The sequence below is a fragment of the Pristiophorus japonicus genome, unplaced genomic scaffold, assembly GCF_044704955.1.
Source record: "Pristiophorus japonicus isolate sPriJap1 unplaced genomic scaffold, sPriJap1.hap1 HAP1_SCAFFOLD_187, whole genome shotgun sequence".
In the NCBI taxonomy this organism is placed as follows: Eukaryota; Metazoa; Chordata; class Chondrichthyes; family Pristiophoridae; genus Pristiophorus; species Pristiophorus japonicus.
The window spans coordinates 528,854-548,665 of NW_027251558.1; positions in this window are offsets into that span (position 1 = coordinate 528,854).

A 19,812-nucleotide genomic window follows, 5' to 3' on the forward strand; every position below is an offset into this window, starting at 1 on the left:
AGAAACTAACATTCCTGCACCCTCCAAAGGCAGTTTTTGAAATTTGAAATTTGAAATCCGGGACAGACAGCACATCCCATTTTAAAAAGACACATAACGAACTTGGACTGATCGCACAACATTTTAGAGACACAGAGAATGACCCCGACCATCAGCACATCACCTTAAAAGGGATACGGAAACAGAATGAACAAAAACAGAGAATTCTGTAAAACTCAGCAGGTCGTGCAAATTCTGTCGATGAAGATCCCGGATTCACGTTCAGTCAGATGATCATTCCGATATTTTAGGAAAAATGTAAAGTTTACAGATTTTTTCAACAAAAATAGCAGCTGGAAAAAAATAGGCAGCGAGGAAGGACAAAAGGGAATGTCTGTGATACAGTGGAGCGTAGGAGTGATTGAATAATAAATGGCACAATACGAAAAGGCAAAGTGGTTAAAATGACAAATATTGTCAGTTACATTTTCCCAGGGTCTAGTTACTCTCTGCTGGTGTGAAAATTGTAAGTGGGCAAAAAAGTAACATAGGATGGACCAGAGGAGGTGTTAGCGGGAACAGCAGAACCATGACCAGACAATGGGAGCGGTGCTTTTCGGCGCGAGAGAAACAGGACACACTCATATTCAGGGCAGAGTATGTTTCACGTTGAAGTGGAGATTGACGCAGAATGTATGCTTATCCCAATGGAGGTCAACTCATGCATGCAGAAATGAAGATATCCTGATCAAGTACTGGCCGGAATCAAACACGGGTTTAGGTTGTCCAATGAGACACAGAGCCGAGTACATCCGAGATACTTTAACTTGACTCAGTTCGCTGAGTTTCACTTTGCTCCTGGGAAACTCCAGGATTTGGACGATGTGGGAGCAACGGAGCGAAATCACACGTTTTAATTTGATATATGTCCGTTTTCTCACATGTCGACCAGCTCAGAAGCGATTCTTTGACTCAAAGTTGGCAGGAATCGTCCGGGATTTGAACCCGGGAGCTCTCACATTTCAATTTTGAAAAACCAAAGCAAGAATCATAACCCTCAACCAACGCGCCGCCGACTGCGAGGAGCATAGCTCTCAGATTCTGAATGTGAAGAATGAAGCAAAATAATTGTTTGAGGTCTCAGCCATTTCCACATTTCCCATTATTAAATCCCCCTTCTCATCTTCTAAGGGACCAACATTTACTTTAGCACTCTCTTCCGTTTTATCTATCGGTAAAAACTTTTACGAACTATTTTAATGTTTTGTGCAAGTTTACCTTCGTAATCTATCTTTCCTTTCTTTATTGCTTTCTTCATCATTCTTTGCTTTCGTTTAAAATGGTCCCAATCTGCTAGTTTCCCACTGACCTTGGCCACCCTATACGAATTGGTTTTTATTTTGATACTCTCCTTTATTTCCTTGGTTATCTATGGCTGGTTATCCCTTCTCTGACCGCCCTTATTTTTCACTGGAATATATTTTTGTTGAGCACGATGAAAGAGCTCCATAAAAGTCCTCCACTGTTCTTCAATTTTGGCACCGTTTAGTCTGTGTTTCCAGTCTACTATAGACAACTCTGCCCTCATCCCACTATAGTCACCTTTGGTTAATCATACTACGCTCGTTTGAGACACTACTTCCTCACGCTCAAACTGTTTTACAAATTCAACCATACTGTGATCACTCATTCTGAGAGAATCTTTTACTGGGAGATCATTTATTATTCCTGTCTCATTACACAGGACCAGATCTAAGATAGCTTGCTCCCTTGCATATTCTGAAACATAATGTTCTAAGAAACAATCCCGTATGCATTCTATGAATTCCTCCTCAAGGCTACACAGTGCGATTTGATTTGACCAATCGATATGTAGGTTAAAATCCACCATGATTACTGCCGTTGCTTTTTCACATGTCTCCATTATTCCGTTGGTTATATAACGCCCCACCATGAAGCTATTATTTGGGTGCCTATAAACTACGCACACCAGTGACTTTTTCCCCTTAATATCTCTAATATCCACCCACAATGATTCAACATTTTGTTCATTAGAGCCAATATCGTCTCTCACAACTGCCCTGATATCATCCTTTATTAACAGAGCTACCCCACCTCCTTTCCCTTCTTGTCTATCTTTCCGAATTGTCAGATACCCCTGTATGTTTAATTCCCTGTCCTGACCACCCTGCAACGTTTCTGCAATGGCCACCAAATCATTCCCATTTATGATGATTTGTGCCGTCAACTCATTTACTTTATTTCGAATGCTGCGTGCGGTTAGGTAGAGTGTTTTAATACTGGTTTTTAAACCATGATTTTTAGTTTTGACCCCTCCTGCATATTCATACATATTTTCCCTTCCTATCACCCTGTCGTTTACACTTACCCCAGTGCTAGTCTGCTCTATTGCCTCCTGCTTTTTGCATTTTTCCTTGGGGTCCTGTGATCTGAGCTCTCACCCACTCTAACGAGCTCTGTGCCCTCTCCTGGGTTCCGAATACTCCTTGCATTGCGGCACCGAGATTTCATGCTTGCCTTTTTATGACACTTTGACCCTTTAGAATTTTGCTGTACATTAGTCTGCTGCAAACTGCAGGGGCCACGTCGCTTAATGGATAAGGCATCTACTTTGATGCAAACACTGATGTTATCAGAAAATTGCAACGTTAAACGCTGCCGTGGTCATTTTGGCAAAACATCTTCATCTTTATAAAACCAAACCACGTTCGCACTCATTAACTCAAGGTGAGGTCCGCCCAAACAATGCAATGATCTTTATTAAAAGGTATTTTTTCATGCTGTGTATATTGCTCACTGATTCTTGGAGATAGTGTCCAAAATACCAACAATTCATACCGATAAACTATTCATGTTTCCAGTTCGAACAACAGATACGCGTCAATCAGTGTAACAAAGGGCAGTGGAGGGAATTGTGATCAGATTCCAATGAGATCCACCGTGAGTCGATAAAAAAAGGGCACTTGTAGAATCGCTTCGAGCAGGGTTCGAACCTGCGCAAAGAAACGCCCATTGAATTTCGAGTCCAAACGTCTTAACCACTCGGCCATCGCTGCTATGCAGTCGAGCTGCTTTAATAGTCGAATCGTTGGTACAATTTATCAGAGAGACCGCCTGCATGCTTGCCCTATTGGATCTCCCAGTCGATGTGAAAATTAAATCGTAGAATCACAGAATCTTACAGCAAAGAAGAAAAAATTTTGGTCAGAACTGAAAGAATTTACATTTCGCAAAAACTGAACAGTCTTGAGAGCTTCTTTCTCAGAAAACAAGTGAGATATATTTTTAACATTATGAAGGTATATGATCGAGTTGATATGGAGAAAATGTTTGCTATTGTGCAGGAGTTCAGAACGGGAGGTCAACGATAAATGCAGGAGACAATTCAAGAGCAACTTATTTACCAAAGAGTGGTTAGAATGTGGAAGATGCTACACGAGCAGTAGTTGAGGCGAATAGCACAGATTCATTTTAAAGGGAAATTACCAAAGCACATGACGGAGAATGCAATAGAACAATATGCTGATAGGATCAAGTGAAGTAGGGTAGTGTGCAGCATTAACTCTAGCAACACCAGTTCGGTACAATTGTCTCTTTCTGTGATGCAATCTCTATATAACGTTATGTAACACTCATGTTAAACAACAACAACTTATATCTAATTAGCACCTTGAAATTAGCGAAACGTCCAAGGCGCTTCACAAGAGTATTATGCGATACAAATTTGACACCGAGCCACTAAATACAAATTAGCGCAGGTGACTAAAAGATTGGTCAACCAGGTATGCTTGATAATGAGGAAGAAAGCTGTACATTGCAGGTAGATATCAAAGAACTGGTCAGGGGTTTAATGGAATTCATCCCGGAGAAGTGTTAGATAATGCATTTGGGGTGTGCTTATAGGGAAAGCGAATAAACATTAAATGTTCGGCCACTGATAAGTGTAGAGGTGCAAATGACCTTGGAGTGCATGTCCACAGAATCCTTGACGGTAGCAGGGCAGGGAGATAAGATGCTTGTGAAGGATAGACAGAAAGGAAAAGGAGGCGGGGTGGCGTTGCTGGTTAAAGAGGAAATTAATGCAATGATATGGAGGGATATTAGCTTGGATGATTTGGAAGCGGTATGGGGGGAGCTGCATAATACCAAATGGCAGAAACGCAAGTGGGAATTGGGTACAGACCTCCAAACAGTAGTAGTGAGGTTGGGGACAGCATCAACCTTGAAATAAGGGATGTGTGCAATAACGGATCAGCAGTTACCATGGGCGACACTAATCTATATATTGATTGGGCTGACCAAACTGGTAGCAATGCAGTGGAGGACGATTCCCTGGAGTATATTAGGGATGGTTTTCCAGACCAATATGTCGAGGAACGACCAAGAGAGCTGGCCATCGTAGACTAGGTGATGTGTAATGAGAAGGGACTAATTGGCAATCTTGTTGTGCGAGGCACCTTGGGGAAGAGTGACCATAACATGGTAGAATTCTTTACAAGATGGAGAGTGACACAGTTAATTCAGAAACTAGGGACCTGAACTTTAGGAAAGGTATTTTCGTTGGTATGAGGCGTGAATTGGCTAGAATAGACTCGCAAACGATGCTTAAAAGGTTGACGGTGGATAGGCAATGGCAAACATTTAAAAACCACAGGGATAAACTTCACCAATTGTACATCCCTGTCTGGAGTAAAAATACAACGGGGAAGATAGCTCAACCGTGGCTAACAAGGGAAATTAAGGATAGTGTTAAATCCAAGGAAGATTTATATAAATTGCCCAGAAAAATCAGCAAACCTGAGGACTGGGAGAAATTTAGTATTCAGCCAAGGAAGACTAAGGGTTTCGTTAAGAGGGGGAAAAAAGAGTACGAGACGAATTGTGCCAGAAGCATAAAAATGACTGCCAAATCTTCTATATATATGTGAAGAGAAAAAGATTAGTGAAGTCAAACGTAGGTCCCTTGCAGTCGGATTCACGTGAATTTATAATGGGGAACAAAGAAAAGGCAAAGTAATTGATCAAACACTTTGGTTCTGCCTTCACGACAGAAGACACAAATAACGTTATGGATGTACTAGGGGAGCGAGGGTCGAGTGCAAAGGAGGAACTGAAGGATATGCTGATCAGATGGGAAATTGTGTTGGGGATAATTGATGTGATTGAAGGCCGATAAATCCCCGGGGCCTGATAGTCTGCATCCCAGAGTACTTAAGGAAGTGTCCCGAGAAATAGTGGATGCATTCGTGATTATTTTCCAACAGTCTATCGAATCTGGGTGAGTTCCCATGGACTGGAGGGTTGGTAATGTAACACCACTTTTTAAAAAAGGAGGGAGAGAGAAAATGGGTAAATATAGATCGGTTAGCCTGACATCAGTCGTGGGGAAAATGTTGGAATCAATTATTAAAAATGAAATCGCAGCGCATTTGGAAAGCAGTGACAGGGTCTGTCCAAGTCAGCATGGATTTATGAAGGGAAAATCAAGCTCCAGAATTTTCTGAATATGTAACTTGCAGAGTGGACAAGGGAGAACCAATGGATGTGGTGTATTTGGACTTTCAAAAGGATTTAGATAAGGTCCCCCACAAGAGATTTGTGTGCAAAATCAAAGCACCTGGTATTGGGTGTAATGTATTTTCGTGGATAGAAACAGGGAAACAAAGAAAATAGGTGCAGGATTAGGCCATTCGTCCATTCGAGCTTGCACCGGCATTCAATCAGATCATGGCTGACCATTCCTTCAGTACCGCTGTCCTGCTGTCTCTCCATACCCCTTGATCCCCTTAATCGTAAGGGCCATATATCCAATGAACTGGGATCAACAACTCTCTGCGGCAGGGAATTTCACAGGTCAACAACTTTCTGAGTGAAGAAGTTTCTCCTCATCTCAGTCGTAAATGGCCTGCCCCTCATCCTAAGACTATCTCCCCTGGTTCTGGACTTCCCCAATATCAAGAACATTCTTCCCGCATCTAACCTGTTCAGTCCCGTCAGAATCTTAGATGTTTCTTTGAGATCCCCTCTCATCCATCTCAACTCCAGTGAATAAAGGCCGAGTTGATCCAGTCTCTCCTCATATGACAGCCCAGCCATTCCTGGAATCAGTCTGGTGAAACTTCGCTGCAATCCCTCAATAGCAAGAACGTCCTTCCTCAGACAAGGAGACCAAAACTAAACACAATATTCCAGGTGAGGCCTCATTAAGGCCCTGTACAACTGCAGTAAGACCTCCCTGCTCCTATATTCAATAGCCGAGCTACGAAGGCCAACATAGCATTTGCCTTCTTTGCCACCTGCTGTACCTGCGTGCCCACTTTCAGTGACTGATGAACCAAGACACCCAGGTCTCACTGCACCTCCCCTTTTTCTCCTCTGCCACCATTCAGATAATATTCTGCCTCCGTGTATTTGACCCCAAAATGCATAACCTCATATTTATCCAGATTATACTGCATCTGCCATGTATTTGCCCACTCACCTAATCTGTCCACATCATCCTGCAGCCTCTTAGCGTCCTCCTTACAGCTCACACCGCCACCTAGTTTATTGTCGTCCACAAACTTGGAGATATTACACTCTATCCCTTTATCCAAAACGTTAATGTATCTTGTAAAGAGCTGGGGTCCCAGCACTGAGCCCTGCGGCACACCACTAGTCACTGCCTGCCATTCTGAAAAGGACCCGTTTATCCCGACTCTCTCTATCCACATCATTAAATTACCACCAACACCATGCGCTTTGATTTTGTATACCAATCTCTTCTGCGGGACCTCGTCAATAGCCTTTTGAAAGCCCAAATACACCACATCCATTGGTTCTCCTTGTGCACTCAACTAGCGATATCCTCGAAAACTTCCAGAAGATTCGTCAAGAATGATTTCCCTTTCATAAATCTATGCTGACTCGGTCCGATCCTGTCACTGCTTTCCAAATGAACTCCTTAATGATTGATTCCAATATTTTCCCCATTACGGATGTCAGGCTAACGGGTCTATAATTACCCGCTTTCTCTCTCCCTCAATTTTTAAAAAGTAGCATTACATCAGCTACCTTCCAGTCCATAGGAACTGATCCAGATTCGATAGCGTGCTGGAAAATGATCACCAATACATCCACTATTTCTCGGGCCACTTCGTTAAGTACTCTGACATGCAGACTATCAGGACCCGGGGATTTATCGGCCTCTAATCCCATCAACTTCCCTAACACAATTTCCCACCTAATAAGGATATCTTTCAGTTCTTCATTCTCATTAGACCCACTGTCCCCTATTACATTCGGAAGGTGATCTGTATCTTGCAATGTGAAGACAGAACAAAAGTGTCGAGAACTGGTTGGCAGACAGGAAGCAGAGAGTCGGGTTAAACGGGTCCTTTCCAGAATGGCCGGCAGTGACTAGTGGAGTGCCTCAGGGCTCAGTGCTGGGACCCCAGCTCTTCAGAGAATACATTAATGATTCAGATGAAGGAATTGAGTGTAATATCTCCAGGTTTGCAGATGAAACTAACTTAGCTGGCGGTGTGAGCCCTGAGGAGGACGCTAAGTGGCTGCAGGTTGACTTGGACAGGTTCGGTGAGTGGGCAAATACATGGCAGATGCAGTATAATGTTGATAAATGTGCGGTTATCCACTTTGATGGCAAAACAACGAAGGCAGAACATTATCTGCATGGCGGCAGATTAGGAAAAGGTGAGGTGTAACGAGACATAGGTGTCATGGTTCATCAGTCATTGAAAGTTGGCATGCAGGTACAGCAGGCTGTGAAGAAGGCAAATGGTATGTTGGCCTTCATAGCTTGGGGATTTGAGTATCGGAGCAGGGTCGTCTTACTGCAGTTGTAAAGGGCATTGGTGAGACCTCACCTGGAATATTGTGTTCAGTTTAGGTCTCCTACTCTGAGGAAGGAAGTCCTTGCTATTGAGGGAGTGCAGCCAAGTTTCAACAGACTGATTCCAGGGATGGCTAGACTGACATATGGAAAGAGACTGGATCGACTGGGCCTTTATACACTGGAGTTTAGAAGGATGAGAGGGGATCTCGTAGAAACATGTAAGATTCCGACTGGACTGGACATGTTCAATGCAGGAAGAATGTTCAAAATGTTGGGAAAGTCCGGAACCAGGGGACACAGTCTTACGATAAGGGGTAGGCCATTTAGAACAAAGATGAGGAGAAACTTCTTCACTCAGAGAGTTGTTAACCTGTGGAATTCCCTGCCGCAAAGAGTAGTTAATGCCAGTTCATTGGATATATTCAACAGGGAGTTATTGTGACCCTTATGGCTAAAAGGATCAAGAGGTAGGGAGGAAACAGGAAAGCGGTACTGAGGGAATGATCAGCCATGATCTTATTGAGTGGTGGTGCAGGCTCGAAGTGTCGAATGGCATACTGCTGAATCTATTTTCGGTGTTTCCATGTTGAGAAGCAACACGGAATACTTGCCTTCATTAGATGAGCCATAAAATATAAGATCGGGGAAGTTATGCTTCAAATGTGTAAAACTCTTGTTGGGCCACAGCTAGATTATTGCATGCTTCTCTGGTCACCGCATTACAGGAATGTTCAGACAGCGCTCGTGAGCATACAGGTTTGATTTAGGCGGATGGTGAATTTAGCTCTGAGTAAATATTGCATCGGCTGGGTTTGTTTTCCTTTGAACAGATGAGGCTAAGGGGGTCCGTATTGAAGTGAATAAAATTATGAGTGGCCTCGATCGAGTGCATTGAAAGGATCTATTTCCCTTAGCAGAGTGGCCAACAACCAGGCGTCATAGATTTTAAGTAATTGGTAGGAGGTTTTCTTGAATTTGAGGTACACTGTTTCCAGCCAGGGGGAGTGAGAGTCCTGAGCTCACTACTGAAAGTGATTTAGAGGCAGAAGTCCTCACCACTTTTAAAAGTCCTTGAATATGCACTTCAATTCCAGTAACCTAAAAGGCTATGGAATAAGAGCTGGAAAGTGGCATTAGTCTGGATATGTCGAAATTTAGTCGGAATTTAGGTCATGATCTGGTGTTTCTTCGGCAGCTCAGTGCATTTTGCAGCAAATCAATACTTCAGAGAAGGGAAACTGTGTTCCCTGCAATTCCTGCTACACAAGTTGCTCCAATCCTACCCACTTTTCCATTGAGCTCTCTTAGAACCTGAGACTATTGCACAGGAACAAGAGCAAGCCATCGATCCTGTTACAGAAGGACAGCAGAATTCCATTAGCCCCTCGAGCCAGTTGCAAAGGACAAGAGGAAGTAATTCAGATCCTTGGGCTTTTTATACAAGAAGAGTAGATCTCCATTCGGCCGCTAGTACCTGCTGCATAGATGACGAGGAGGCACACATTCCTGTTACACAGAATTAGCTGGAGGCCATTCAGCCTCACTGCACTGTTGCACAGGGAAAGGAGGAGGCGATTAACGCCTCAACTCTGAGCCTTAGGAGAGGCAGAAGCCGATCAGTTCCTTGAGCTTGCTCTAAAAGAAGAGTATAAGTCCATTTAGATCCTAGAACATAGAAACATAGAAAACGGGAGCAGTAATAGTCCATTCGGCCCTTCGAGTCTGCACCGCCATTTAATATGATCATTGTTAATCCTCTATCTCAACACCATATTCACGCTTTCCCCCCATATCACTTGATGTCTTTTGTGTCTGGAAATCTATCTCCCTCTTAAATATATTCAGTGGCTCGACATTCACAGCCTTCTGTGGAAGGGAACTCCACAGCTGCACCACTCTCTGAATGAAAACAAAATCTCACCTTCTCCTTCCTAAATTTCCTACCCCGTATTCTGAGACTGTGACCCCTTGTTATAACCTTCCCAAAGAGGTGAATCATATTCCCCGCATCCTGTCTGTTCAACCCTTTCAGAAAGGTGTACGTTTCAATGAGATCCTCTCTCATTCTACTAAACTCTACAGAATACAGGCCTAGTCGACCCAATCTCTGCTCAGACGACAGTCCTGCCATCCCAATAATCCATCTAGTGACCCTTCGCTGCACTCCCTCGATGGCAAGTATATCCTTTCTTGGGTAACGAAACCAAAACTGCACACAATACTCCAGGTGCGGTCTCAAAAAGGCCCTGTAGAACTGTAGTAACACATCTTTACTCATTTACTCACATCCTCTTGGAATTAAGGCCAACATATCATCTGCCTTTCTAACTGCTTGCTGCACCTGCATGTATGCTTCCAATAGACTATTTTACAAGGTCCCTCTGCCCATCGATCCTGTTTCCTGTCCATTAACCAATTTTCAATCCATGCTAGTATATTACCCCCAATCATACATGCTTTAATTTTCACACTACATCGTACGTGGGACTTCATCAGAGGCCTTCTGTAAATCCAAATACACTATATCCACTGATTCTCCCTTAACTTTTCTATCAGTTACATCCTCAAAAACTCGAGTAGGTTTGTCAAACATGGTTTTCTTTTCATGAATTCATGTTGACTTTGTCTAATTTCTTTGGTATTATCAAAGTGTTCCGTTATAATATCCTTTATTATAGATTCTCGCATTTTCCCTACAACTGGTGTTCGGCTAACCGGTCTGTAGTTCCTTGTTTTCTCTCTCCCTCCATTTTTAAACAGTGGGGTTACATTTGCCACCGTTGAAACTGCAGGAACTGTTCCATAATCTATAGATGTTTGGAAGTTGTCATCCAATGCATGCACTATTTCCATTGCAACCTCTTTTAGTACTCTGGGATGCAGATCATAAGGCCCTGGTGATTTATCGGACTTCATTCCCATTTTTTTCCTCAGCACTATTTTCTTACAAATAATCATGTCCGTTAATTCCTCTTGCTCACTCGACCTTTGGTTCACAAGCATTTTTGGGATGTTATTTATGTCCTCCGTGAAGACAGAACCAAAGTATTTATTTAATTCTCCTGCCATTTCCTTGTTCCACATTATTAATTCCCCCATTTCTGTCTGTTAGGGGCCTACATTTGTCTTCACTCATCTTTTCCTTTTTACGAACTTGTAGAATCTACTGCAGCCGGTTTTTATGTTCCTTGCAAGTTCACTGTTATACTCTATTTCTCGCCTCTCAATCAATCTCTTGGCACATTTTTGCTGCATTCTAAATTGTTCCCCATCCTCAGGCTTGTACTTTTTCTGGCAACTTTGTATAACTCTTCTTTGAATCTAAGACTATCCTTAATTTATTTTGTTAACCATGGTTGGGCCAGCATCCTTTTTTTTACACCAGAAAGGAAAGTATAACTGCCGCAATTCATACATTCGTTCTTGAAATTTTATTCCTTGCCCGTCCACCGACATGACGTTTATTGACTCTTCCCAATCTATCATACCCCATGCAATTCATTCCCCATGCATTCGTTGTATCCTTTGCTTAGATTTAGGACCATAGATTCGGATTGGGCTACTTCACTTTCCATCTTAATAACGAGTTGAATCGAGTTATTGCCACTCCTCGCTAAAGGACCCCAGACAACTTGACTTTTAATTAATCCCTTCTCTTTCCACAAGACCCAATCTAGGATATTCTGTTCCCGAGTACGCTCCGCAAAATACTGGGCTAAAAAAATAACTGGTATAAACGCCAGGAATTCATCGGCCACATTAATATTACTTTAATTTAAATGTAGTTTAAAGTCACCTTCGATGATGGTAGTACCCTTGTTACATGCAGCTCTGATTTCCTGTTAATATTATCCTCTACACTACTACAACTGTTTGGCGGCCTCTGGGCAACTCACACCAATCTTTTCTGGTCCTTCATTCTCCTTAGCGCCATCCAACTGAATCTCCATCTTGTCTTTCTGAGCCGAATACCTTTCTCATTATTGCGCTGATATCATCCTTTACCAACACCGCAACACAACCCGCTCTTCCTTTTTGCCTGTCCTTTCTAAATACCGAATACCATTTGATATTCAGTTTCCAACCCTGGTCACCGTGAAAACAAATATCTGTAATTGCACCGATATTGTATCTGTTTACATCTGTTTGCGATGTTAAATCTTCTAACTTATTACAGATGCTTCGTCCATTCAGATACAATGCTTTTGGATTGGTCTTTTTAACATTATTAGAGATCATAACATTTTTTTGCATTATAGCCCGATTTAGCTTATCGCTTTTTTTCTTATCAGGATCCTATTTTTTAGTGCACTCTTTTGATTGTATACTCAGTCCCTTCTTGACATAATGTGGTTACATTACAACAATCACTTTCCGGCATTGCTTCATTTTAATTTCTCTTTAGCAGTCTAGATTTCTCTGCATTGCGACCGTCCTCTCCACCGCCTCCCCTCCCCCACTCCACTCTCCCCTTTATCGAAGATTTTGCAGAGGATCAGGGCGAGGCATTTCAGACACACCGACCTGTTATACAGGAACAGGTGGAGAATAATCAACCCCTAGAACCTGGTACATAGGACGCGAGGGATGACATTCCGTCCCTCAAACTATTGCACAGGAACAGCCTGAGTCATTCAGCCCCTCTAGCACATTGCACAGCTGGAGGCCTTTGGTACTGGACTTGTAATTCAGTGAGAAAAATCACAGTCCACCAAGAGAGTAGGACAATTTAAATTCAATTAAATACATCTAGAATTTTAAAAGTATTAATAATATTGACCATTGAGGCAACACACCATCTCGTTCAAAAGTCTCCTTTAGTGAAGGAAGTCTGCAGTCCTGACTGGTCTGGGCCCAAATGTGGCCCCAGATCCAGAGCAACGTGATTGGCTCTTTACGGCCCTCTGAAAAGGCCGAGCGAGAAACTCATTTGCATAAGGTGGTTAACCATCACCTTCACAAGGGCAATTAGTGAAGTGCAATAAAGGCTGCTCTTGCGAGCATTGTCCACATAATAGAATGAATAAAAGAAACAATAGGATCTCGAGATTGTTACACAGGAAAAAGAAGAACCGCAAGAGAGGTCAGAGAATGTGGAGTCTGGAGACAACTAGATAAATGCATAGTTAACTGGCTTTAAGAAAGAAAGCAGAGAGTAGGGGTAAAAGTTAGCTTTTTAGAGTGGCAGAAGGTGGGTAGTGCTGTTCCACAAGGATCGGTGCTGTTACCACTGTTGTTTACAATTTATATTAATGACTTCGACCTGGGAATCAAAAACACAATTTCTCCGATCCGGATCTCTGCTCCACCTTCATTCATGAAGTGAAGAATTCCAAAGTCAGTGTTCATTTTAACAAGACGTGAACAATGCTGGGGCAGATACCAGTGGTTTTAAGGAGATTTGGATTCAATGCCTGTTGTATGTAAGTTTCAGTCAAATTCTAGCATGATTCATCAGCATCAATAGTTTACCACAATAAATGAGCACAACGGTTTAGGCGGCCATCGCCTTAACGTCCCGTCTACTGTCTAAGACAACTCAGCCATTCAATCTGGTGCTGTTAGTCTCGAACTAGAAATACTCTGCGAGAATGTCCCCCTCACCATCAAAGTCCTGCCCGTGCAACCAGATTGACAAAGTTCAAAGTGTAGAATCAGATTCTGTGAACAAAATGCCTTCAGGAATGCTATAAACTACCTGATCGAATGAAGCCTTTTACTCTGATCAGACAGCCTGGCGAATCTGGTTTGATTCCCAGTCATTACATAATCCTCTACGGATAGACCACATTTGGCGTACTGTGTGCAAATCTGGTCACCATATTATTTACAAAATTTATATAATGGAACTGGAGAGGGTAAAGAGAGGATTTACAAGGAGGATACATGAAAAGCGAGGATATATATCAGGAAAGGATGAACAGGCCGCGTCTCTTTTCACTTGAAAAGAGAAGTCTGAGGGTGACCTAATCGAGGTCTGCCAGACATGAAAGTGTTTGATAGGTTAAATGCACAGAGATAGAGTTTCCACATGTAGGGAGGACCGTCACTGGAGGGTATCAATATAAGATTGGCACCAACAAATTAAATATAGAATTCACAATAAACGTATTTATAATAGATTGAGAATGTGGAACTCACTATCACAGGGATTTGTTGAAGCAAGTAGCATATAATCATTTAAAGAACAGTTAGATGAGTATAAGTGCGAAAAAGGAATATATCGTTATTCTGATGAGAGGAAGTTCAGTGGACCATAAAGGTGGGAATCGACTGGTTGTGACGAATGGCCTGCTCCTGCTCTGTATATGCTATATAATCGTATGCATTCGGCACACATGATACTAATTCAAAGGCCAGCTCCTTAAAACCTTCAGCACTAGAGAATGGGCACTAACTAAAATACAGTGCAGAGGATTTTTCAAGATTATTTTTGAGATTGACGCTGAATTTAAATGTATCCAAATTCAGGCGAGTTCCTGCGTGCTGAATGGAATATGGGTGTCAGACGTCAAGTCGACACAGCACCGCATACACCGGGAAACATTTAACATAACTCAGTTGATTAGTTTTCATTAGTTGCTCATGTGAAGCTCTGAGATTTCGGAAACTGTGGGGAAAATGGAGCAAATTCATAAGTTTATATTTACTTTTATCTAAAAGCCAGCGAGACTCGCTTATTAATTTGAGAAATTTAATGAGCTGAGTGTAAAATGCTTGGTAGAAAAAGATGAATTTGGACAGGAGCTTCAAGGTAAAAGTACAATGAAAAAAAAACAGAGGCATGAAACATTCTACAAAAAAACTACGAGAATGGGATCCGAACCAACACGTGCAGTATATATAAGGGATTAGTAGTATATCGACTTAACCACACGGCCACCTCGACTGGGGCCGAAAGTGTGATCTGCCCTTCGGTTTCCTGTTTTTTGCATCCAAACACAGACACCCTGCGACAAAGTCCAGTTCATCATTTGTAAGGCCAGAGCATCCACGTCGACAAAGTTCAAAGTCTACAATCAGCTTCTGTAAGCAAAAGCCCTTCCAATACTTCAGGTGAGGGAGTATCAGAAATGGCCAGTTTTGAAACAGTTTCACAGCAGAATAGACAAGGTAGTAACCGGTAAGTTATACAGCCCGGACAGGACATGGTTAGCACTGAAGTCAGACGCCTTATCCATTGGGCCACATCCCAATGCCGTTGCCAGAAGATGTTTTGTATTTGGAAAATAAGAACATAAGAAACAGGAGCAGGAGTAGGCTATTTGTCCCTGCTCGGCTATTCAATAAGATGATGGCTGATCTGATAATGGAATCTGCTCCACTTCCCTGTGCGCACTCCATAACTCTTTACCCAATTATTGCTAAAAAGCTATCTATCTCCGCTTTAAATATATTCAGACCAAGCCTCCACAGCGCTCTGGGGCATTGTTTAACAAAACTCTGAGAGAGGAAATGTTTCCTCATCTCAGTTTTAAATAGGCGGCACATTATTTTAAGACTATATCCCCTTGTTTTATTTTGTCCTATGAGTGGAAATATCCTCTCTGCATCCACCGAGTCGAGCTCCCTAACGATCTTATACGTTTCAATCAGATCACCTCGCATTCTTCAGAACTCCAATGTGTATTGGGCCAACCTACTAAACCTATCCTCAAATCAACGCCCTCATCTCCGAAATGAACCTCGTGAACCTTCTATGAGCAGCCTCCAATGCAAGTATAACCTTCTTTAAATCGGGCGAACAAAACTGTACGCAGTACTCCACGTGGTGGCCTGTACAGTTGTAGCAGGACTTCATTGATTTTATACTCTATCTCCCTTGCAATAAATGCCAACAAGCTATATGCCTTCCTGAATACTTACTGTAACTGAATAATAACGTTTTTGTGTTTAATACACAAGGACCCCCAGGTCTCCTTTTATTGCATCGCTTTGCAACGTTTCTCCATTTAAATTGTGGGCCATGAAATGCCATTTTGGCCTTCCCGCGGGCATTTTAGAGAAAAAATACGCATCTACATTAAGCTGTTGACCACGTTCGACTTTCTTGAGGACTCCTTCGACTGCGCTTCGCAGCGTGTGCACGGCCCAGAGCTGGAGTCACATGGCTTTGGGCAGCGAATCAGGTGAGGTATCATCGTCATAGGAGTTCCGCAGGATCCTTTACTCCTGTTACTATGATTGTGATAGAGCCTGAAACATTAAAAACACAGCCCCAAACAGCTAAAACACTTATAAAAAAAATAATTACACGACATCCATTTAAATTAAAGTTAATAATGTCTTTAAAAAATTCACGATTTTTTAACTTTTTCTTTAACAAACTTACCGTTGTGGGAGGGTTTGTAATGGTAAAATATGTTTCAATAAATTTATTTTTAATGTTTTTGTGTTTTTTGAAAAATGCGCCTGTAAAAGTCGGCTATGTGCCTGCTTTTTCAGGCGCAAGATTTTTGAGGACATTAGTAAGAATAAATATCGGGAATTTCCACCTACAAGTGGCCTTGCTCCAGAGATACGGCCCTCTGTCAAGTCAGAAATTTGCACAGTCAAAACCGGCATTTCCGATGCCATCCCGGGTCAATAGGAACTCCGCACAGATCCAGGAAAGCCGGAATTTCAAGGCCAATATTTGCTTTTGTATTATTTCTGCCAAAGTTGATAACCACACTTGTTCCCAGATTATAATCAATCTGCCTAATTATTGCCCAATCATTTAGCCTGTCTATATCCCTTTGTAGTTTTTTTTTTGTGCTGCTCACAATTTCCTTTCCGACCCCTCTTTGTATCATGAGCAAACTTGGCTACATTACACTCGATCCTTCCATCCAAGTAATTAATCTAGCTTTTAAATAGTTGAGGACCTAACACAAATCTCTGCGGCACCCCATTAGTCACTGTTTCCCATTCGGAAAATGACCCATTTATACTGACTCTCTGATTTCTGTTAGTAAGCCAATCCTCTATCCATGCTAATATATTACCACCTACCCCGTGAGCGTTTATCTTGTGCAGTAACATCTTATGTGGAATCTTATCGAATGCCTTCTGGAAATCCAAATGCACCACATCCACTTGTTCCCCCTTATCCACTCTGCTCGATATATCCTCAAAGATTTGCAGGATATTTGTCAAACATGACTTCCTTTTCATAAATCCATGTTGACTCTGCTTGATTCAATCATGTTTTATCAAATGTCCTGCTACTGCTTCCTTAATAATGGACTCCAGCTTTTACCCAACTACAGATGTTAGTCTAACTGGTTTATAGTTTCCTGCTTTGCGTCTGCCTCTTTATTTAAATAGGTGCTTTACATTTGTGGTATTCCAATCCGCTGGGACATACCCAGAATCGAGGGAATTTTGGTAGATTACAACCAAAACATCCAGTATCTCTGCTGCCTTTTCTCTTAAGACCCTAGGATATAAGCCATCAGATTCAGGGGATTGTCCGCCTTTAGTCCCATTATTTTAACTCTTATTACTTCATTAGTGATAATGATAGTATTAAGTGCCTCCCTCCCTATAGCCCATGGATAATCCACTATTGGGATGTTTTTAGTGACTTCTACCGTGAGAACTGATACAAAATATTTGTTCAAAGTCTCTGCCATTTCCCTGTTCTCCATTATTAATTCCACATTCTCATCCTCCAGGAGACCAACATTCACTTCAGCCACGCTTTTCCTTTGTATATACCTGTAGAAAATCTTACTATCTGTTTTTTATACTTCGTGTAAGTTAACATTCATAATCTCTCCTCTTTTAATCATTTTTTTAGTCGTTCTTGGCTGGATTTTAAAAATGTCCCAATCCTCTTGACTCGCACGAGTGTATGATTGGGGAAGCGTGACGTAACAGGTGGCCTAAAAGTTGCTGCAAAATATTTCAGAAGAATTTCAGCTCAAATGAACTCCAATCAGAGCGGATTACGACCAAATGCCTAGACCTACTGATTCACTACGGGTAGGGCTCGAACCTACTCGGAAATAATTCCATTAAATTCCGAATCCAACGATTTAAGCACATTATCACTGCAGCTCGCAGGTTGCATTTTTAGTCACACACCGAGTGAAGCATCACTGACAGCACAACCATTTTAAACAGACAATGACTAATCCGAGACTGACAGTACAACTTGATGTCGCTGTGTTACGCAGTAGAAAGCGGGATTGGCTGAATCACTTCAGGCGGAAAATAAACTGCACTCCCTGCTTGTCTCAGCGAATCAGCTCGGTGGTCAAGGGGTATGATTGTCTCTTAGATAGGAAAATAATGGAACCCTTACTAATGGAGAAAATAGAAGAACATCTAGAAACCAAAAGTATAAAAATGAATAATCAGCATTGATTTCAACAGGGAAAGTCCTGCTGGACCAGCCTCACATAATTTTTGAAGAGGTAATAGAGAGAGTAGACATTGACAAGGCAATAAGTGTGATGTATCGAGATTTTCAATAGATCTTCGCTTTGATACCAAATAATAGCCTACTGAACACGGTCAGGGGTTACGTCGCAGAACGGAGAGCGAGCTCGCTTCAAGACTGAAATCAGAGATTGGACATAAACGTTAGCTATTCACATTGGCAGAAGGTCGGTAGTGGTTTTCCAAAAGGATCAATGCTGGGATCACTATTGTTCACAATTTATAACAACGATTTAGATTTGGAACTAAAAACAGAATTTCAAAATACCAAATTGGAGGAAATTTATACTGAGAAGAACTGCAGCAAATTAAGGACAACACTGATAAACATGCAGAATGGGCACATCATTGTCAATGAAGTTCCACACATATAAATGTGAGTTATTACATTTTGGTGGGAAGTATTATGGAGGTCACTTATTACTTGGCGCAAATGACTCTCGGGGGGTGGGGGGGCGGTGGAAGAGGAACAATAGGATCTCTCAGTACAACAACTCACTAAAATTGTGACAGAGTTTAGCAAGGCAAACTAAAGGTAACTAAGAGTGGAGGTTATTTCTAGTGCTATAGAATTGCAAAGTAGGAAGGTTATGCTGAACTAGTATTGAACCTTGGTTAGACCACACTTATAGTACTGCATGCAGTTCTGGTTATAAAGATGATATAGAGGCACTTTGGAGGGTGCAGAGATGATTTACACGGACGATACCAAAAATGGGAGGTTATTCATAAGAGGAAATAAAAAACAAGCGAGGGAATTCAGAAGCAACTTCTTTCTGGAAAGAGTGATGAGAATGTGGAACTCAAAAGTGCAGGAGTGGTTCAAGCGAATAGTATAGATACATTTAAGGAGAGGCTATACAAGCATATGAGGGAGAAAGGAATAGACGGCTATGCTGATAGATTTAAATCAGGAAATGCTCGAGAAGATTCGATTAGAACATAAACGCTGCCATGGTTGGATTAGGCAGAACGGCAGCGTCGGCTATGCTGTCTTTTGCAAGCCTATACATTTCCGTTATCTGCAGCATTAGTCATTGGATTCAATGACAAGCTCTCTGCGTATTTGTAGCAGTGTCTGGGTCACTATAAGAACTTTCAGTTTCTGTGTAGTTGTTTCCGAATCTCGTTAGATGCTGTCTGGCTCTGTGTTGCAGCTGCCTGTGTCAGATTTTTAGCTGACTGTGTCTGTCTAAGTGTTGTCCGTGATTGCGGAGGAGCATCGGGGTTCGTATTGCAGCTCCATGTGTCAGGTTTGGAGCTGACTGGGTCTTTGCAAGAGTTGTCTCTGTTTGTGTCGGAGCATCTGCATCCGTGTTGGACTGTGTCGGTCTGTGGTTGATCTCCCTGGGTCAGTGTTGCTCTCTATTGGCGTTTTTGATTAATTGCCGTTACTGTCTTGATCTTGAAATGAGGTGTCTGGGTCTCCGAAGCTAGCTGTCTGGCTCGGTGTAGGAGCAGTCTGGTCCTTTGCTGGAACAGTCTGCGCCCGTGTAAGAACTGCTTATCTTTGTGTAGGAGCTCTTGGATCTGTTTTGGTGATGCATTGG